Here is a 23,679-nt window from a genome sequence, read left to right on the forward strand (position 1 = left end):
TATCTAAAACTTAGTATATAACTAAGACAAACTCTCACATCCCTTTCTTAGTTCTGGGAAACGACGTTAATAAGACGTTTTTCTAAAATGAGTTTTACATGTAGACTGTAAGATTTGGCCTCGGGGTCTTGAAATTATTTTATTAGGCTGAAAATTTCCTGCTAAGAGGGTGGAATCTATGGAATTAAAACAATCTTCCTCCCAAAAAGAAGCAGAACTTAAAAGTTCCATTTCATTAAATACTACTCATAGGAATTTACACATATACATATGTATATGTATACAAATGTAGATATGTATACATACATATCCCCAAAAGCAGACATTTATGGAAGACTTTGTTGAAAGATGATAAAATGAAAATAAATAAATATATACACATATATAACTGTTAGAAAAAGCCAAAGATAATTTCAGTTGTGCAACATGAAATAAACTCCCTTGAGTGCATGGGTGATGTTGCTGTCTCTAATTACATAGCTACATGCAATTTTGTTCCTATGTTTCCCATTTTTTAAATAGTTGTGAAAACAATATTCTGTTCTCTTATCTCACTCTTACACTGACTGAATTAATAATACCTTTGGAAAAATCCCTCAAGACCTCAGCCTGAGACAGAAATAGATGTTGTTCCAAACAGTAAACATTTAGTAAAGTTTCAAGGCATTGAAACCATAAGAAACAGTGGACATTTGTTACTAACAATATAGGGCTGTATTCTGATATGGGGAAATATCAGTCCAAGGAAAATGGGAAATTTCTTTACTGAAGTGTGGGTGGGGTCCAGCCCTTGGCCTGTCCTTTCCAGAGAACCCAGGTAGGAGGCAGAGGTGAGAGGATGACTTACTTTGGCCCAGCCACTGTTGTTGACAAACATGATTGGTGCAGGGTGGTGCCAGTGTGATTTACTGTTCATCTGGACCAAGAGATCCGTAGGAGGGAGCTCTGCTGGGGTAAGCTGTGGTTTATGTGTTACTTGTCTTTCTGAGCTGTGCCTAAAAACAGAAATTCGTCTACTGGGTGTAACGCATCTGAAGAAAATGATTGCCCAGAGGTCTGAAGTGATGGAAGTTTTATTTTATATATCACAACTGTGTTCAGTTTCCAGCTACAGAATGTTGAATTCAACCCAGGGGGAGGGTGGGGGTGGGGGTGGAGTGGGGGGCAGAACATTATATTTTAAAATATGATTTGCACAGCCTAGAAATATGTACAGCCTACATAATACTGCGTCTGAGCTGGGGAAATCTGTTCCTTTTGTGACAGGAGCATACTGCTGCATTCAATCACACTTGAACCTGAAGATCTAGGACAACCTTAACAGGAAAAAGCAAAAGAGAAACATGACACGAGGTCAGTTTTGACAGTTCAAAACTGTGGTATCTGAAAAACCAATAGGATCACATGATTTCTTGGAACATACAATGGATTATAGGATAATACAGCCTGCAGGCACTCTGTTTGGATATATGCCCAAGACAGACAACAAACAGCATATGCTCAAGTACAGGGACATCAGGGTAATGGAATATAAAATAGTTGTGTGCTCATCATGAGATGTGGGAAAGCAGCCAGGGGCCTGTATTCCCAAGGGCCATTTCTAAGGGCTGGTGTCTGATACTCGGCATTTGGTACTAGGCCTCCTTATGTTGTTTTCATATGGCATTGAGTATGCAGTGCTAGCAAGCAGAGAGGTGTCAGATCACCTTCAAGCACCAAGCACTCCTGTCACAAGTAAACAATGAGAGATATTAAGGACTAATAAATCTTCATGATGGATCGGCATAAAATGACTTAGGAATGGTGATTGTGTAATTGTGATTCATTTGAGGAAGTGCTCAGTGCCTAATGGCCCTCAAACACCTACATCCATCTGTGTATTGTAGTTGCTGGTGTTCATTGTCTAATTCTGTGAGATGCAATAGCTAATTTTTGGAATACATGCTTTTACTTTCTATTTTGATTTCTTCTTCTGGTTGCCTTTCTTTTCTCAGCAGAAGCATGAGACTGTCCATAAGAGAGAAATATTGATAAATAGTTCTTTTGATTTTTTTTTTGGCTCTAAATGAACAGTGGTTTAGCCAAACAATGTATCTGGTCTCTTTCTTTTACACTCAAAACACATAAAAGCTGGAGCTGATAAAGGAATACATCTGTATGCTAAAAAGCACAGATTTACAGAAGGAGCCAGACAACACCTCCAGCAAAATCCAGAGCTGAAGTTCTGAATCTGGTACTGGATCTTTACTCCAGTACCAGAGAGAATGTGTCCCAGTGATTAGTATCCAGAACAGGGAATAACCTTCAGTACTCAGCTACAAATTCTGATGTGAGGAATGTTACTTAGCACTGCCCAAAAATTAAATCTCTGCACTATGGAAAAAAGCTCTTTGAGAGTTGGAAAGAACAATCAGTTGCCTGTCTATGCTTCACTGCACTACTCCTTGAATGTCACACAGATTTTGTAGTTCAGACAAGGAATCAGTCAGGCACGGATTTGAAGATTTCAGCCATTCATATGGAATGTAGACTTTGTCTTGAGTCTAGGATTCTGAACCAAATTTACAATTAACTTTCAAAGTACCTGCCGTCCACAACCCCCTGATTGTGCTAAGTGCCTAAAACCTCCTTAGCAGGGCATAAAACTTTCTTTTGGGGATGGCAGCCCACACATATGCTTTGAGTAACCCAAAATCAATTACTCTGTGGCATTATAAACATTTCCACCTCACCTAAAAGGATCTTTAGCTACAGGAACTGCTAAGGAGCTCTGCAGGATGTACTCTTAACCCAATCTGTTAAAGTGTTCCACTTGTGTGGCATAATTAAAAAGACTTGTGAGCCTGTCTCTCGAGTCAAACAAAAGCTTAGAGTGCTTATTTGGAATTCTCTTCACAGTACAGGAGTACTGGTCTCTGAGCTAGATTTTCCTTGAATATTTCCAAAAATAAATAAATAAATAAATAAATATTTGTAACTGAAAAATGATAGATATTTTTATTCGTATTGACAAGGAATATATTGCTGTGTGCATGCAGTGAGTTTGGCAATACAGCAAGCTGAACAAAATTCATTTTGAGTTGACTCTTATGAAATTCAAGATGATGGAAGAAAAAGGAAATAGAAAAGTTATCAATTGCCATGGTGAAAGAAATGCACTAACAAAAAGAAGTTTTGCTTCCCCTGCCATGCTGCACCCCTTTCCTACTGCTTAGCAACGGATAAGATGCCACTTATTTTCAGACAGGAAGCAGAAACAGCAAGAAGGCTGCACACAAAGCTGGTATCTCTGCAAGTGTCCTGTTCAGCTCATTGGTGCACAGAGACTTTGCCTATAATGAAGTCATTTGCATTCACATGCAGGCCTGGTTGTGTGGACATCAGTCCAGACTCTGGGAACTGTTGTTTCACTGAGTCAAAAGAAATTTGCACATGAAAGCTATATCCGCATTACTTAACTCTGCAGCTCACTCAGGATTGCCTTCCTTTTAGAGCAAAGTACATCTGAACCTACGATTAAATCTCCAGAGGATTTATTTTATTTCTTTTGGATATCAGCTAGACTTGACAAGTGGTGAACATACTCGGTGCAAATATAATTTGAGTTGTTACTTACCCATTCTCCATTTCTGAATCTGTTCTTTCATTGTACAGAGCCACATAGTTGCAGAATTCACTCAAACCTCCTCAGCCAGTCTTTCTGCCAGTTGGCAACGTGAAGGCATTCATCTTTTCAATATTTCCATGCCTTTCCAATTTAATTGCAAACTTTATTCTCATGTGCAACCAGGAATGAAAGGAACAGGCATGTCTGGTGCTAAATATTGTTTGCATTAGACTGAAAAAGACTGCAAATTGTGTCACAATGAGATTGGTAATCTGAAATAAAAAATTGTACTAGAAGTTGACACTGGACCATGACTTACATAAGGCTCATTATCGGTCAATTTTTATGCCATCAACACACATGTATAAATGGCTGTTAATAGCTTGTCAGCTGCAAAAATATATTAGTAATTCTCCACAGATCCCAGCACTGATACAACAATTTGCACTTGATGTGGAGGTCAGTTGTTGACCTCTTTGGCTCCTGCTACTGTTGTATTTATGATGTAAATTTAATTTCTCTCTCCCTATCTCTCTCAAATAAATAAATAAAGTAGAAGGAAAACCCTCAGAGTTTGTAATGTCTGAGGAATGCATCATATTACTGAATGTAGTCAAGAACAAAGTCAGGCTTACTCACTGAACTGCTACAGCCCCAGCACTGATGGTAGAAATTCTTCTATATTATCCTGTTACTGTGCTTCAATCCTGACCTGAAAGAACCTTTATGGCTGACAGGATAGTTTAATTTTCATGCCCATTCAATCTTTGACCTCTGTGCTAAGACTGCCAATAGGGGTGCAAATTAACACCAATTATTCCGATGTTTTATGTACTGGGCTAAGAGCACCAACTCATTTTACACAGGCCATCATCCAGCTGTCAGATGTTAATGACTTTTGGTTATTTCTGACCTGATTCAGATTCATCTGAGTAGCTCAAAGTTGAAAGGGTCTCTATTTCATTAATAAGAGACTGACCTGTATAACCTTCCTATCATTCCTTTTCACAAATTCAAGTGTGGATGTTTATTTTCCCATTAAATAATAACAAAGGGCCAAACCCCAGCCTGCTTAAAACTCAGTGGATTTATGCCAGTATAAAATTTAGCCTGTTCATGTCAGTTCCATTGGGCATGAGCATCAACAAAAGTCCTTCATGGTTAAAGCCAAACAAATTAAGCAATATGTATGTATATGTATTCGTAAACATTTCTGATTATTTGTCTTCTAAAAATGTGAGTAATGTAACAGATGAATATTATCATAATCTCTGAGGACAGAGTAATAATAAAGGTATTTCTTAGCAAATAATTCATTTATTTTACAGCCAGAGCAAAAATTAATTGTTTAATTTATTATTTGCTAACAGTACTTAATCAGCCCTGTGTTGTGTTGTTAAACTTTTCCACTGGCTTAGAGTATGGGTGGCTTCAAGTTGCTACTCCCTTTTAACTACCATTAGCAAGGATGAGAGGTTTCCAGAAGACTCTGAAGAAACGGATAGAAGTGCCATTTTGGAACCCATCATTTCTGAGACTTGCTGCCTTCAGTTATGTGGCAGAGACTGAGCTTTGGAGTCGGCAAACTTATTCATCTGCTAAAGTTATAAAACCTATTGAGCTTAGTCTAAATGTATGGGAATACACAGTGACAGTAGAAATGTACAGCACGGTATGTTTTTCTGACATATGAGTTAAGGCAAAAAGAGGAGAGGAATAACATTCCTAAATCCACTGTATGTTCACTTGGGACTTTCTTATCTTCAAAATATTCAATTTTTTTAGGAAGGCAAGAGATTGTACAGTGATAAGTATGACCTAGGACGTAGTTGAACATAGCACAGAGAAAAAGACCAAGCTCATTGTCTGCATATACTGAGTTTCTTAATTCCAAAGAAGTCTAGAGAGAGATGTGATAAAAGTTTTTAAGTGTGAAAAAGAGCTTAATCTCTTTGTCATTTCTATGGCAGAGAAAATGAGAAATATGAGCTTAAATTTGAAAGGTTAGGTTACTCTTCAAGAATTCCTCTCAGTAAGCAGTTTTAAAAACACAGTAAAAAGAATGTATTGGGAATGAGACACCCTAGCTGATAGTTTCCTGTATTAGAGTATAGCAATTAACTAGGTAATCTATTGAGTTCTCTAAATTCCATGATTTTGTCAGCTGGCAAAAATAAACAAGGTAGAATCACATTGCTCATAATACTACCTGTCTACAGAGCATGTTTTTTATCACGTTAGGTAACACAAAATTTTAAGCAAATATTGTAACTTAAATTTATTCCCTAGGGAAAATAACTTAATAGAACAAACAGGATTTATCTCTAAATCTGGTGTGGTGCCTATAGCTTTCAGTCATTTTGTGAGTAGACTGTGTCATGCCCTTCTTTCAAAACTCTACAGAAGAACACAAAGGCTGGTCTTTTAGGGGCATGTGCTGCTACTGTGGACTAAAGAAATAATAATTGGAATTAAAATTTTTAAAGCATTTTGGTGCATTTGGTGAACATCTTTGGAGGAAAAGCCTTAGAGTAAAGTTGTTGATCGTTAACCCTGATATGCCATATTAAAGCTCAAGAACTGACAGAGCTCTATTCATGTCCCATCTCACAAGGAAGACATTCATAACCACTGAGGACTGACAGTAGAAATGGGTGAATGCACTTCAAAATGAAGAGCTTATTGATTGAAGGCTAACTATTCAAGAAATTATAATTAAGGTTTTGTGGAACAAGGAATAATAATATTATAACTGGTTTTATGCAATTACCTCCTGCACTGCATCTAATGACACTTATTGCTGCACAAATAGAAAGCATGTGATTTTTCAGTGCATAGAAATCAAGAAATGAAATCTGAAATAAAAAAAGCTGTTGCGTTTCAGACATTAAACTGTGTTCTGTTCTCTTCCCTTCTTTTTTGTTCTAAAGCGTTTAAGATCTTGAGGAAAGGAAAACATAACTTCAGTGGTTCTGCCTGGTGAAGTACTAGAATATATCTGAGGAATTTATGGTATCACTGGTTGCACTCTTGCCAACAACTCAACAGCTGACACAAGCCTCTTGGCTTGCTTTCCAGCTATAGAATAAGAAAATATGACAGAAGCCTTTTTTACTATCTAAAATTTTCCAAAATTTTTAAAGAATAAAATGTGGTTATGAGATGCAGCATGGTAGATACAACACAAAAGCATGTTATATTAATGTTACAGTACAATATAGTTGTTTAGTTAATTAAGTAGTAATTAGTTTACAATTAATTAATTATGTAGTAATTAATATATAGCCCAGTATTCTTCATTGTCATCTAGAATTATGATATTCATAAGCACAAGCAGCTTCCCATGAGTGGGTATAGTCATTTTTTATGCTGTTCCTCACAAGTACAATAATGCATATCACAGCAAAAAGTAACTCAGCACACCTTAAAGTGTTTCTAAAGAAAATAGGAACACTAGTAATCATTACTTTTTACCATGCAAAATCTCCAGACAGGAGAGAGTGTCAGAAGGCTGCTTATCTGATTTAGAAACTGTAGATGTTGAATTTTCACATGGGATGTGTATACATATTACAAACTATTTTTAACATAAGAATTTGAGTTTATGATTAATTTTAGTTTGTTTATATTCTAAGTTTTCCGAGGATGTCCAAGTCAAGGACCTGAAGTATCTTCTTTTAGATGCAGTATGGGTTTTATAAAAGAAGGCTGTTATCCAAAGTGGATAGGAAAACAAAATATTAAATAGTAAACATTAAACAAGTTTTCAAGTAAACCAGTAGAAAATATCTGAAAAAAAAGAAAAGAAAAAAGAATTCAACTTATTTCTTCTCTTCACTCGCAACTACGGTTTGTTCTCTAACTCATTTACTCCTCTCTGTCCTGAATCCATGCCAACCCAGAAATCTGCTTTCATGTTTGTTTTTTTAGTACCTTTAATGATGCATGCTTTTGCATGCTTTTTACAGCCATATATAAATATCATCTGGATTTTTCCATTTAGAAAATTTGTTCTGAATCCCTAAGCATCCTGATTATTTTCTAGGCTTACAGAATCTCATCTGGATCTGTAAAACCCTAAACATAGATGGAAATGTTCCTTTATTTGTTTTTCAGTTTTCAGCAATAAATTATGAGACAATCTTCTAGGTCTTTCATTCCAGTGTTCTTTTAGTAAAATATGTAATGGTTTAAATCAAGGTTAACCACTGAATTTCATCTAGAGGGGTGATTATGAAGCTTTTGTCAAAGCTTTACATGATGAATCAATGTCTAAGCTCTTTCTTTAGAGCCTGGTAATACCTTTTCAAGATGGATAAAATATGTAGGTAGGTAGCTGAGAGCTGGAGTTGAAGCACATGTATTGGGAATAACAGGATGTTCTACCAGAATGTGGAATCTTTAGTATTTTTAGTAATATAAGCAATGCAAAGCAATCACAGAGTAAACCATCACCTATCCACTGAGTTAAGAGGCATTGGAGGTGGCAGTGTTAGGGACAGTCAATAAAACAGTGAAAATTACCACTACCTATCAGAAGGTGAGGAGCATTGCTTTTTTTTTTTTTTTTTTTTTTTTTTTTTTATGCTTGTTATAATAAATACATGTGATGTAGAAGATCCCTCTGTATAGCAACAATTAGAAAATATTTACCCGTCATAGCAACAACTGGAAACTGTTATAAAAGTGTTATGTGAATAATCGAGAAGGAATTTGTAAGAGTTAGTACACCCAGTAGATTTAATAGCCCATCCAGAATTTGCCCATAGATTTTTCAGATTTTTCATTAATATTTAACTCCATCCAGTGACTGTAAAGAAATAACTTTGCTATTTGCAGTTAGGCAAATGATTGGCTGGTATTGAGATAAAGATACTGAAACAGTACTCCATTTTTCATTAAATTATAAATGCCCTTCCCTTCCCTTCCCTTCCCTTCCCTTCCCTTCCCTTCCCTTCCCTTCCCTTCCCTTCCCTTCCCTTTCCCTTCCCTTTTCCCTACTCTTTTCCCTTCCCTTTCCCTTCCCTTCCCTTCCCTTTCCCTTCTCATTCCTTTTTTTTTATTATTTTTTATTTTTTATTTTTTTTCTGTGGGGGGTGGGGGAGGAGCATTAGTCAATCACTTCCTTGCACGTTAGGAGCACCTGAAAAAGCAGTAGGGGAATTTAAGGATAGTCTCTGGCTCAAAAACTAGGATCACTGAGCCTGTTTTAATGTCCTCAATTTAAAAATGCAAAGGGAAAAGCGAAAAGATGTTTTCCTTTCACACAACTGTGAAGTGTTTGAATGAGTGCATGAATATGCTGTAGCACAGTGTCCAAAAATTGAGTAATGGCACCACCTGGACAGTGAAGGCTGACTCATATGTATGGCATTTCTTGCTTCCATTGGAAGGAACTCATCTTTTATAAGGACAGAAAGTACTGTTTCTAAGTGAGGAAGGGAATGACATTGCTTTGACCTATTATCCAGCTGCCCAGAGAGTAGTTCACACACAGGTCTAAGACTGTTCGCCCGACCAAAAGGAAGCTTTGGATGAATTGCTCATTCATCATTCCAACATCATTAAATCAAGCTCTTCCTCTGTGTTGTTGCTTTGTTACTCCTCAGTACTAGCAAAGAAGCCAAGTTTAACTAAGGCTAAGACAAACAAGATAACTTTGTACTCCAACCTGTTGTTCAGTTAGCTTTCAATACTGATCTGTCTCACGGTAAGATCCTGAGTGGAGGAAAGATGAATAGGGTATGTGTTAAATTTTAATGCTCATGTGTCTCTCTCAGACTAAAAGGGATCTGTGCTATCTTTTTCCCTTCTGTTCTGTATTCTCTGGTACCTTTTTTCTCATGCACAAGAACTCAGGATATAATCAATCCACATACTAAAAAAAGTACACAAAAAAAAGAGATGCTCAAAAAAAAAAAAAAAGGCACAGAAAAACAAGAGTGGTCTTCTATACTCTATGAAGAAAAGTGATCAGCAGGGTCTCTCTATATATAGCAGCAGGTCTCGACATTCACAGCAAAAAGATGAACCATTCTTGTTATTTTTTCCCCAAATCTAAACAAGTCTCAATTCATGAAAAACAGGTTTTGGGAGCTGAGCTGAAAATCTCATGAGCTGTTTAGTGAATTGTCATTTAGATTTTCATGTGCTATAGTTTCACAAATTTGGACATTTAAATTGAATGTATATTCATTTAAAACTAAATTGAAGTATTTTTATTTATTTATTTATTTGCCTGTTTGTTTATTTAATTATTCATCGGTATTTGCTGGTCTGTCTGGCTCATAAGCATCTCAAACAGAAGAATTGCTTATGTGGGTTTTCCACTTCTGTCTCCACTTCAGGAGTCACAATGTCAACTGGGAAAAATGTAACTTTTTCAAGACATAAAAGTAGTTTCTTCTTCAAGTACTGAAGAAAAGGTTGAATCACTTTTCTGCATAAATTATTACTTCATTGTTTACTCATTTTCTGTATTCTTTTACTTATAGAACTGTTTGCCTCAACTGCTATGTGCATATGCAGTATAATATATATTTCCTTTCTCTAAACTGACCTAATTTAATTTTCTATTGCGACAGCATAATAACTACAGATGGAGATTGACTCTCTTTAATCATCACTTAGATTAGCACTGGAGGTTGGAAACTTTGTTTGTCAACAGCAGGTCTGAGCTTATTTCCACCAAAGCCCAAAAAAATAATTGTCTCTGACTTTAATGATGCAAATCCAGGTGCTGTCAAAATTTCTGTAGAAAACTTAAAACAATGCATTGCAAAATGCTTTTTTTTTTTTTTCTCATATCATAGATTCTTTTTTTTCATATCATAGATTTCTTTTATTTCTCATATCATAGATTTCTCATATCATTTTCTCATCTCATATCCTTTCTCAAGGATCATATGTAATTTACTGAGTTATGAAAATTTTAGGTCACATTCTATTAGGGGGAAATCCAGTCTCAAGGTAGAAAGGCAGATATGTGCCATGGGAAATATGGCAGATATGTACCATTTAAATATGGTATTTAAATGCTAGTCAGCCCCCAGAAACATATTCAGACATGATGTCAACTCCAGACTCAGCTATTAGTTGATGTGTGATTTTGGATATCTCAATATTAAAGCTCTAGAATCTCTCATCTGTCTCCAAACTGAGTCTTCTAAAGTAATTTCTGGCCCATTCTAATGACAAGGAAAAACAACAGCAAAAGAATTAATATTGTTGCTTCTTGTGTTTCTATTTGATAATAGAAATTGATCTCTAGTCGTACAATACTCTTAGGCATTTATACACTAGGAATAAAATCGATATTTTTAATTGCATACACAGATGTTTTTCAACAAGTATTGTAACAGATAAAAGATATTCCCTTTATGGATATTTGGCTAGCTGTGACTCCTATGAGCAGGGTTCTAATTGTTCCTAAATTTAATTTAGAAGAAATTTTTATGAAAGCCTAATATATAAAAAGGTCTGAAATAAATATTTGTGTGTTTGAACATAGCTACCTACTAGAATCATCTTATTTTTTCACCACATAAACCTTTTTTTTTGTCAGAGAAAGCTCTTTAGACACTCACGGCATTTCCAGTTTTGTGGCTGCACCATTCTGGGATACAATAGTATAGGTGCTTGAAGATCTGAATACTGTAATTCCTGATTTCAAAAGAAATAAAGGTTAGTGAGAGTAGTAGAACTGATGGTCCCTTCTGGCCTTAAAGTCTATGAAATTAAAAATAAAATAATAATAAAAAAGCACTAGTCTGCCAATCTGTTTTTCCTATGACTTTTTTTTTTTTTTTTTTTTCCTTTAAAATACTTCTTTTTTTTCCTCTAAAATACATGTTTATTTTCTGACTTCTCGTACTTACTTGTCATCATCTAGGTTTCCTTTACCTTGCCCTACCAAAACAAAACAAAAAAATAATGGTATAACACTCTGTTATCCATCTCAAGTGTCAAAAGTAAGCTTCTGGATTTCTGTCTGGATTTCTGTATATATGTCTATATATACATATGTATATAAGTTTTAATTATATCTGTTCATGTGAAAATTATTTTTTTCATCTTTATTTCCAGATATAATTTATCAGAGATTACTAATCTAGACTGACCTCATCTGAGAAATAGAGTCTTTGACTGTTGCTGCAAGGTTCGTGTAATAACAAAAAATATTTAAGCATGAAATATAAGCTACACTATTTTGACTGTATTGCCTCCAGTTACAGCAGCTTCAGTCAGCTGAAGTATGTCAGTTTATGCCCAACATGCTTTCTCAGTGAGAAGGTAACATTTTGAAAAACAGGAAAGCCTCTCAGTAGAAGGAAGGGCCTCTCAAAGCTTTCAGATGGCAATAGTGCACTACCTATTTTACAACAGCTCTGTGTGTGTCAAGCTGATCATTTCACTGTCAGCCAGGCTACTTCTCAAACATACTGCAGTCCTTCTCATCTACTAGCAGAAGCTATGTCTTTCCACTTTTACTCTCTAGTACGTGCAGTCTTAACCCTGTTAAAATGTACGCTAATTCTTTGCAAACAGAAGCAGTAGAAACATACTAGATTTATCTATGATTCTATAATTTATTAAACAGGGATATACCCATTTTTTACTATTGTAGGTGAAAAAATATGCGAATCATTGTTGAGTGCAACCCATTCATTGGATAACAAGCCAACGGGTCTGCAGAGAGAATCAGATATTCACCTGATGCCTCAGCTGCTGGAGTTCACATCTGAATCTAAGTTAGCTGGTTAGCTGACATATATATAAAAAAATCACTTAGGCAAGATAGACAACTCCCTACCAAAACTGTTCTACAGCAGAGAAGGCTTATATGTGAACTTTTCCAGTATGCAGATCCTAATGTGATCATGAATGAGCACTTTCAGACAGGGGCAAGTACATTGGACATGAATCTCTCCCAGTCCACCTATTCTGGTACAGTGTTTGAGCAGGATAATGTTGGCCTCTCAGATAGGTATGTTAATCTACTTGTTTTATAAAAAAAAATGTATGTATTTAAGGCTGTTGAGAAATTTTACTTCTTCTACAAGCAGTGCTGGATTGTCATTCTTTTTCAAAAGTTTTCCTACCATGCATTAACTATAATGGTATGGAAGAGATCTAGCTCACATTTGCTGTCACAAGCATCCAAGTTCTGAGTGAACAACTGTACTCAGCCTTTTCTTCTATAAAAGTAACAAAAAAAACTCTCACCTTAGGTTACTTGTCATAATGCTGAGTGGTTCAAAGCAGTTCAGAAACAGCAGTTTAAACCACAAAGGGCTGCCACTTCCAGTTCTGTCAAACATGCCCCAATGCAAGCAGTTGGCACTAAACATCATTATACCCTGACTGGCTGTTTAAATAGCAAATGCAGCAGAAAGACATGTTATAAAGACAAATTCAAAGGTTTGTATCAAAGACTAAATTAAACCTACTGTATAAGCTTCTGCTTTTAATATATGGTATCTATTAGGGGGAAGTTATGATAAATAAAGGTAACATACATCTTCCTTACAGAACCTTTTCCATGTTTTGAATAACATAGCCCTTATTCCAACGAGCAAAGTTACACAATTATTTTCATTCTTACAGTCCACTATTCTACAGCTGTAGGCATGTAGAAACAGACATTCACACACACAAAATCTAAGTTTTCAAATACTTTCTTATGCCCTTAAGAAAATATTCAGTTCAGTCTAATCATGTTGAAAGAACATTGATTAATATTGCCAGTGGAAAATCAAACAGACTGAGCCACTTGCAAAGAAAACACTACAACCAATATCTTAGTTAAGTTCTTTCTCTGCTGCTGCTTCAGCTGTCAAAGTCAGTGGTGCACTGCAGCATTGAAGGTAATTTCCATTTAGTGGTAAAAGCTGTTTTCTTCAATTTTTTGGCTTCTTTGTCTTTTGGCTCCTTTGTCTTTCTACTTGCCCCCTATCCATCTAATACCACTCAGATGTCATTGACACACTTACATTTACCACACCCCAGTGATTCCTATCCACCTACATGACGTGCCTATAGCACAAATGCTGATGATGCATTATATGTCCGGCACTTTTTGTCGCAGTGACATTGCTCCACAAAGTACTGCCTAGGGGCAACTACGCACTCTCTTATGCAGCAATTATTCACTTGGATTACATGTTGATGATAAGCTATTAAAAAGCATTCATGTGGGACTTTTTATTTACCAACAATCATGACATTCTTCTTTTCTCCTTCTTCCATCTACATACAAATCTAATTGGAGGAAAAAAGACAAACCATCTGAAAACTTGAAATGCTGGGAGTATCTTGAATTAATTAATGACTGTAAATATATCTGTATTAGCCATGGTGTTAGTAAAACAAAAGCTCAGAGAAAGTGAGAGAAAGAGGAAAGGAAAAAAAAAATCACTGTATTCAAAATGTCATGTTCTCTAAATATCAGTGCCCTTTTTTTTTTTTTTTTTTTTTTTTTTTTAATTTAATTTAGAAATAGCAAAATGACAATACCCATGCATAAATCTATGGGTTTGGGGTCTTATGTTGATGAATTACCCAGATAGCATGGAGTCTGAATAGAATTCTGGTGGGCAGGATAAATTTATACCAAAGCAAAAAAAACACCAGATATTTAGATATTACCACTAAGTATGTGGTAGGGTCAAGGAGAACCTCAGATAGCTTCTCTGTGTTATAGTAGCATTCAGAACTAGCCGTCATGTTTTTTTGGAGTGTGAACTAGAATAAAGGCTTAATTTCAATTTCTTAGAGACTCCTGTGTCTTAAAAACAGGAGTGAAAATTTCATATGACCATTTTTCCTGATGAGATTTTCAATATTTCACTGTTTATTCAACATTTCTGTATCTCACCATAATTTTATATTTATTTATTTATTTATTTATTGCTATAGTGGCATCCTTAGATTCCATCTATAGAAAGTTCCCATTCTTAGAAAGTATGCATTAAAGAAAGACTAGCAGCTGAATTGGGTGAATTGGGTTGAAAAATATATTTTATAGTAGATAGTAAATATAAACAAATAATTAAATCAGTGCAATTTAGTCTTCTTGTTACCTTTCTACCCTGAAGGAAAATAAAACCTTATTTCCACTGAGAATTACACAGAAGTGTTAGGCAAGACCTGTGACTGTCATATGGCCAACCCAGATCCATTATGTCCATTTTATAAATCAAGTCTAGATTCTCAATTTGTGTAAATCTGTCCAGAGCAAAAAAGTTAAGACAGATATTTCAGTCAAACTGAAATTAAGTGCTATGTTTAGTTCAAATTGAGAATCATATAGCGTGGAACAATAAGAGAAAAGAGAAAGGAAAATGGTGCAGATCTATAAAACAATCTGATACTTAATGCTACCTATACCTCTTCACTACAGTTCACTTCAAGCTAGAGCAGTCAGTAAATAACTAGCCTTTTAAATCAGTGAGCATTCAATATTAGGATTGCAGATAGTTGAAGTTCTTCCAGACACAGCAAAATGCCCTGCTTGTGTAACATGTAGCCCGTTGGCTTGATCTAATTAAGTATGCTAGATAAGAATAATAAGTCTGACAGTCCTCACCTTGGACTAAAAGCTCCTAGTCTTATGTGTTGAGTAATACATTATATAAAATAATTCAGTTTATGCAGTTTTAATTCTTTCATGGTGAAATTCCATAGCCTCTAAAAGCAAAAGGAGAAAAATTATGCCAAACTGTCAATAGCTTTTTTTGGAATGGCAAACTAAAATAACAATAATAATAATAACAGTAACAATAATAATAATTTCAGGAATGAAATTAAAATTGTTAACATTTTCAGAAATCCATCCATGTGAGTTAAAGCTACTTAGCTTAGTAAAAGTGTAATTCAGTTCTGTAATTGCAGTTCTATGCATATGGGTCTCCTTGCACATTGTGTAAGATGGCAGTGTAGCAAATTTGAGGACAAAGATTACATAAAGAAGAAAAATGTCTAAAAGTTAGACACTACAAAGTTATTCCCATGAGTCCTTCAGAGAATTATTCTTGAGTCCCAAACCTACATAACAAATAGGTCCTCAATTGAAGCTCATACTTACCACCTCTTTTATGGATATTTACAAAAGGCATTCATGAAATACGTGAGCAGCTTTCAGGTAAACCCTTTTGCCATCAGAAAGTCCGTAGCTGCCTTGATTCTTCATGTCTTTTTCCTAGCCTGATTACAAGGTAGTCTAGTTGTTCTTCCAAGTGGAAGAAAGGAAAACCATTACTGAAATGTCACTCTGACCCCATTCAAGGAATCAAAGAATCAAAGACTTTTCAAAGAATCAGTTCTTGAAGTAAACCCAAAGATGATCAGCATTTGATTAATGCAGCTTATTTCTTCCTCTTGAAAGAGACAGAGCCAGCCCTAAAAACTGCACCTGCTACTGTGCCTCAGCAACATCCAGTGGCTTTAACTGAATGAATTGGCATGAAAGCTCTATTGGGCAATTCAGTGTTCTTATCTTTATATATATATATATATATATATATATATATATGACTGATATAAATAGACAACAGAAAGAAGGCAGCTGGGCCACACAAAGTCATATTATGTTATTGTGGTTTAACCCCATCAGGCAGCTAAGTACCACATAGCCACTTGTTCATTGTCCCTAGGTGGGATGGGGGAGAGAACTGGAAACGTAAAAGCACAAGAACTCATGGGTTGAGATAAAGAGAGTTTACCAGGTAAAGCAAAAGCTACCCATGAAAGCAAAGCAAAACAACGAATTAATTTGCTACTTCCCATCAGCAGGCAGATGTTCAGCCGTTTCCAGGAAAACAGGGCTCATCATGCATAATGGTCCCTTGGGAAAAAAAATGCTATCACACCAAATATGCCCCCCTTCCCCTCCTCCTTTCTCCTTTTCCCCCAGGTTTATTGCTGAGCATAATGCCGTGTGGTGTGGAATATCCCTGTGGCCACTCTGGGTCAGCTGTCCTGGCTGCTTCCCCCTCTCAGCTTGTTGTGGACACAGCTCCTTGGTCACCTCGAGCCTCCTCTCTGGCAGGGTGGTGTGAGAAGCAGAAAAGTCCTTGGCTGAGTAAGCACTACTCTGCAACAACTAAAGCATCAGTGTGCTATCAGCATTATTCTCATCCTAAATCCAACACACAGCACCATACCAGATACTAGGAGGAAAATTAACTATCTCAGCCAAAACCAGGACAATATCCACCCCTTACTCTCTACCATCTACGTCATGAACTCAGAAGAGGAGAGGGGGTGTGCTATGTGACATTACTGGATGCCAAAGCCATCTCAATTTGGGCCACTGCTGTATTTGCAGTGTGTCATGGAAGGCTTGTCCTCCTCCATTGGTTCATGTTGTTCTTGCTATAGGATTTCCTATAACATGCAGTTCGAATCAGGGGTTATAGCAGTTTACAGGCATATCCATTACAATCTCCACTGCTTGTCCTTTTGAACCAGGCCATAGTGTTTAACATTACAGTGAACTCCTCCCCTCACTCCTGCTCCAATATAGACTTCTCCATTGGCCACAGTCCCTTAGAGGTGTACCAGCTCTGGCATGGACTTATGCATGAGACACAGTCCCTTCAGAGGTCTATCTACTGTGTCATGAACTTATTCATGGACAGAGATGCTTTGAGATGTACTTGCTCATATGTGGCCTTTTCCATTGGCCACCATCCCTCCAGAGATCTTTTCAGACATCTGCTGTGTCATGGTCTTATCCACGACCACAAACACTTTGAGATGTTCTGGTATGGCCTTCTTCATGGGTATGGACACTGCAAGACCTCTCTGTCACTACATGCTTGGAGGTGTTCTTGCTCTGAAGTGGATTTAGCTGTGGACAGAGATGCTTTGGAGTGTACGTGCTCCCACATGGAGTCATCCACAGGTCTCTCAGTCCCTCTGACTAAAGTTAAGTCTGACATTCCACTCTGTCCAGTACAGCAGCACAGGGACAGCAGCAATGCCCTGGCCATCTGCCAGTCCAGGCACATGGCCATAGCTGTTACCAAAATGTTCTCAGGCACAGAAAAGCAAGATGATAAGGAGTAGAGCAAATGGCAGAAGCAAAAGCAGCCACTAAAAAGCACCAGCCTCTAACATACGGTAATGAAAGCAAGCCCCTTGGCAAGCGCAGGAGCCTGCCAGTTAGCAGCTCAACAGCTATAATATCTCTAAGTTTGGTCTAGCACATTCCATGCTCCAATCAAATCTGTCATCATCTCAACCCTTTGGGCCCCACATTGGACACCGAAACAGGCTGTTGTGGTTTAACCCCAGCAGGCAGTGTCCCAGTAGAAATATATGGAAGACAGTTAGAAATTATAGAATTCTGCATAGAATCATAAGGAGGGAATGCTTTGCCAGTGGATTAGTACTTATTGGTTTTTATAGATTCGGATGTAGTTAAATTTTTATCTCACTAGAAAAATATGGATGAAAAATGTATTTAAATATAAAAATCATTAGGGAGTTTAAACTAGACAGATATCTACTCAAATATTCTAGAAACTGTGAAGAGTTAAAATCAGAACAATCTAAGAACTTTAGAGTTATATATATTATATATATATTACCAAATTGGTTTTACTTTATGCTGGAGAAAATTAACAAAATTTACTTAGCTGTCTTCTCTAATTTACTATTTCATAGTACATGTAGACAGATTAATTACAGCCTACATTTTTTAAAATTCACTCTTTTATTATTATTATTATTATTTTTTTAGATGAGGGTTGCTTAAAAATGTGATTAAACATCTATTTTTAATAAAGTTGCAGCTTGTTTCATATAACTATTCTCAGACTAAGGATAGTGAAAAAAAATAATAAAAAATAATAATAATTAAAAAAATATTTATTGTGATTTATACAGTTGAATGCACATTACTTAATGTTAAACACTCAATTTATTTCCAAAATAACTTGTATATACTGGCATTCATAAATAAAATCCACTCTGCAATTTTCTAAATTTTATATGAAAAAACACCACTATGAATATGATATTAAATTAATTCAGTGTTGGTCCATAAAACTTAAATGAAATTTTAAAAGAATAAGTAAAATTAGATGTATTTGGGGTACTGTAATTGAGCTAAGTTATAGCAAAATGCCAATTTCTGATGCACTGCTTTTGCTTCAAATTATTGCAAATAGTAAAAATGTCTTTGGAGTATCTCAGGAGGCTTTTGGAGTATCTGCAGGTAAATCAGTAGTTAAATAATCAACAGAATCTTTAAAGATCCTGCACCTTCTGGATGATTTCTTGATCTATAGAGAGCTATCCAGGTTCCCCAGTGCCATCTGCTTCAGCAGCTCTGTGTGCAGCGACATGTCACTGTAGTTCATACAGATTTATATGCTGTAGGGAGATGTATACTGCTGAGCCAACAGGCTTTGGAGAACCTGACAGTTCCTCTGATGGGAAAACAACAGGTAAGAGACACAGACAGACTATTCAAATTGATAAGATGTGAAGAGGAACAGTCTTTGTGCAACAGTTATGCACAATTCACTCAACTGTAACCCTTCTTAGACAGCATGACCCATTTCCTCCTGTTTGAGGAAACAGGAATTTGAATAAGTGAACTTTGTATCATCATGACCATGCAGTAAAAAGTTTTCATGTTGTAAAGATATGCCAATCTAGCTGATAATATTGCTTTCTGCTGCCAGAAGGAAAAGTTATAATCTCCCAAGAATTTTTATTAATATATTTTAGCATTACATATGATATTTCAAGCTGTTCCTTCCAAGAAAAAGATTGGAACTGTGACAAAGCACTTAGTTAGTGTATAAGGTCATCATGCTACACTACAGTAAAGAAATTATCCACTTGATAAAACCAAGCATCAAAGGTCTTTAAAACACAGCTAACAAAATATGGATTTTTAAAGGAAAAATAATAAAAAAAATCTCACATTTTAATTTGTACCACCAACAGTTTTATGTTTGACATAGTGTAAACTGAAATATATAGAATAGCAACGTAGTAATTTCTGTATATAGCTCCACTGGGTAATATCTTTCCTGAAAACTTAAATACATATCTTTAGCTTTTTCTCATACTAGATCAGCAGTGAGAATCAATTTTTAGTGTAATAAAAACTAAATGCAGCCCATCCTCAAGACCCTAGTCAGCTGTCTTGTTGCCAGTAACTACAATTTATGGCAATAAACACTTATTTTTCAAGATTTGTGTGCAGCAACAAAAATATTTTATATTTATTGTTTTTAATATGAGATAAAACAACTTTGAAACATAGAATTTGTATGCAATGTGATATATCTGAAGTTTTCCTCTTGTACTCTGCAGTTAAGCTTTCTTAAAAATGTCACTTTTATGCATGTTGGTGTAAACTTCAGCATTTTAGAAAGGAGGAAGACCAGGAGATACCAAATTTACAATTAATACTGTATGTTACAGTTTGTTGGTTTGGGCTCAGAACATGGCTTTAAATGTCTGGATACAACTTTACTTTCCAGTGGAAACAGGAAAATTAGAAATGTAAAGAATGTGTTTCTGATAGGATGCTGAGGATAACCGAGTGGTGAGACTTTTTATATAACCTGTCAAAAAAGTTAAAGAATGGTATAAATTTTTTACAGTGTGGCAGACCAGTGAGTAAAACTAGGGCTATTGCAAATGAATGTTGCCATAGAATTGATGACGACTAACAAATGCAAATTTAGTGTCTGCTATGTAGAAAAGATAGAAGAGAGATTATTTCTAATAGTCAGTAAAAAGAATGATCTATTAAATTAGAATAAGAGATTTTATCAGTTACAAATATGCCCAATTTACTCAATAGTTGAAAATAAAGATTATCAAACAGTAACAGGTACTTTTTTGGATGGTCAATGTGTTTATAACGTTAGCTAGTTCCTAACAACAGTAACAGTTACTGATAAAGGCATAATAATGATTATTAAAATATTTTTTCTTTCATAGAAAATTATCTAAAGACATCACTCAGTATCTAAGGGAGTTGAAAACCATAATTTTATGAAGTTTGCAGCACATTGATGATGTCATAACTACTTACACAACACTAGAGCAAATCATAAGACACATTGTTAGTCCTACAAGTGAGAGAGAATAAAACTACATTAGTGCCATCTCTCAGTCATCATCTTCTGAACCTAGTCATTAGCATTGATATGCAAACTTTGATGGTCAGTTCCTGTGCTGTCTGCTGTCATCACAAACAGCTGATGTTTTATAGATCTTGACAGTGATGTCTACCAAATGTTCTTCACATGGAAGGATAAAAGAGCCTGTAATTACTGAAGTCAGATACGTATATATTAAAACATCAAATATAATTGCAAATGTTGCTGTTAATGAAAAACACAGATTCAATATTAGAAAACCCAACATTTTTATGACTAAATTTATGGATATTGTGGAGTGACAATAAAGCAAAACTTTGTAACAAAATTTATTTATAAAAAATTTGGTTGGCCTTAGATTTGTCTCCTGACTTCCTTCATGTGAGTACTTCAGTATTCACATTTAGTGTCTCAAATTGACAGTTACAAAAGAAATAAGAATATCTTGGGGTTTATACAAGCTACTCAAATAAAGATAGTTCAGTGAAATGCAATTCATGGCCACTGTTTACTAACAAGGAACTATTTTTATTGTCTGCAATAGCAAACATGATTCCCAATACAAAACTAGACATTGTAGTAGTTCTTTAAGTGTTACAAGCTTTACTAGTTAGTATCGTCAATGGGATTTAATAGCTACTACAGCAGAGAATATTTCAGAATTCAAGAATATTCACTCTTAGTGCCCATCAGATTTATGTCCTTAAAATGAGGGTGCATGCAATGTGCAAGTTGCCCATTCAGCTTAAAAGACCAAGTCTTTCACTGTATGAAAGTTCCCTCTTGGCATGGCAACTCCAATGGTAGCATACCTGTAAAATAGGAGGCAGTAGATTAACAAGGCAAGTTTTCTGGTGTTACTGAATAATTCTTCCACAACTGTCTGAGATACGGGAATTCTAAGATGTTGCAACTAAGGACTGTAGTTGAGCATCATCTAATGAAATAGTTGAAGTAACATTTCTTGCATGAACGAAAGTGAAGCATCTCTGTTCTTATCCTGAAAGAAAATGAATGAATATATAAATATATAAATATTTATAAATAAACATATAAATATTTATAAATATATAAACATATTTAAATATATTATTCAAGTAGTTAACTGCTTTCATATTTTTCACAGCTGTCCAAATTCCATCTCTGTATTATCTAATACAGTCAAATGTCATTCACAGCACATTTTGTAGTCACTGGGATTCACAGAAACTCTGAAACTATAAATGAGGGATTCTGACAGTTCTGGTCCTGTTCTAAGAAGCCTTCATAAAGGACCAGAAAGAAACAGACCTGCAGCTACATTCCCCATGAAGTCTTTTTAGTTCAACACAAGGCACTCTACCAGAACAGGTTTATAAGGTAGATAAAGCCATTTTTCAGCTTGCTGACTGTGAATTATTGAATTGCAATTATTGTAATTGAATTATTGCAAACCACAGAGCTAGGTTATGATTAACAGAAAATGTATTTGCTTTATTCATTGTGCCTTGCTAATAAACAGTTTATTATTACCTTTTATAGAACAGAATTGGTTTTATTCCATTTCTTTCAATTGTGTGTAAGTCTGAACTCTGTACTGAATTGGCACATGCACAAGGTAATTCTTTGTCACAACTCCAGAAAATTTTATAAACCAAACACAAAGTACCTTCAGAATGTTTTGTCAGGAACTATGGAGATCTGGGAGCTATGGCATTTATTTAGTTCACCCTACTTTACCAAAGGCAGTTTGTAACCTTAGGAGACTGGTCACCACATTTATAGACTCAGTATACCAGCATGAATTCATTTATGTATTTATGTCCATTTTTGAATTAAGGGCTTCATGAAAAACATACTACTGACCAATCTCTAAAAGTAGATTTCTATGCTGGAATCCACATCTTCATATGAGATTAGAATATCTCAATTTAATATCTGGGAGTTGTATATACTTCTAAATAATCTTAACTTAAATGATTTTAATAGTCTGCCAGCTGAAGTCATCTAGTAAGAAATAGCGCATTTCCCTTCACAAGGCTTTCATAGCTTAGTAAGGAATATTTCTATATGTACTTTCTGTGGCTTAGGAACTCAGGATTCATTGCTCTCAGAGTCTAGAAATGAAGAAAGTAGGAAAAGCATTGTACTTGTTCCTCCAAGGAAAATTAATCTGTTTCACAGAGTCTGCAGTCAAATAAAACATACATCTCTATCAGATTCAGAAGAGTTTCTGTTCATAAGTCTGTGAAGAGTGAGCTTGTGTGTCTCTCTGCCTGTCAAGGCCTCCATACACTTAGTTTACAGAGTTTTGAATATTTTGATTCAGATCTATATAATTTTTTCATGCAGATTGAATTATGTTGTCAGAACTGATGGTATTCATGATTTTTCTTGTGGTGATGACTTCCACATTTATATATACTTTCCTACTTTAAGAATATTTTAAGCAATTAACTAGGGTGGGGAAAATTACTAGAAAAATATACTTGTGCCTGGTATAACATTAGTGCATAATCAAATATTATATCATTTTTACAAATAGTGTTTGAGTTCCTAAGTTAGAGGAGGCAACTTTGTATTATTCCCTTTCCTTCATGTTTTATGTTAATTTTCTCAGCAATTCTGCTTCAGCTTGGTTTAATAGTATTTTATTCCAACTATGGGTTGGATTCCAATCCAAAAAGCTGCTTAGGATTCAGTGCTTTGCACTTCTCAGTGTCTTGGTAAATAAGGTGATTGCTCTAGCATCTGGCACCTGGTAGGTTTCTGAGTGACTCAGTCTAGCCTACTGTAAGAGAACATTCACTTTGATGATTGCTTAAGTCTTGTCTTCTACAGCTGTGCCCTCATCATGTGCAGTTAGAAAAACTGAGCTTCAGATAAAGGTTTGGTCTTTTACCACATCTACTCTAATTTTATTTCAGCTTTAGGAAAATAACAACCTCCCCTCCCCTCCCC

General features: G+C 35.6%; 1 long non-coding RNA gene across 2 annotated transcripts in view; it reads left to right on the forward strand.

The window, feature by feature from the left end:
- Positions 1-799: 799 nt before the first annotated feature.
- LOC118168521 overlaps positions 800-23,679 on the forward strand; it is a 98,755-nt gene continuing 75,875 nt past the window's right edge. For both annotated transcript variants that reach the window (XR_004751622.1, XR_004751621.1), the window contains exons 1-2: positions 800-953; positions 1,267-1,353. This is a non-coding gene — a long non-coding RNA (uncharacterized LOC118168521). The remainder of the gene's footprint in view (positions 954-1,266; positions 1,354-23,679) is intronic.

This window comes from Oxyura jamaicensis, chromosome 5 (genome assembly GCF_011077185.1).
Source record: "Oxyura jamaicensis isolate SHBP4307 breed ruddy duck chromosome 5, BPBGC_Ojam_1.0, whole genome shotgun sequence".
Taxonomy (NCBI): domain Eukaryota; kingdom Metazoa; phylum Chordata; class Aves; order Anseriformes; family Anatidae; genus Oxyura; species Oxyura jamaicensis.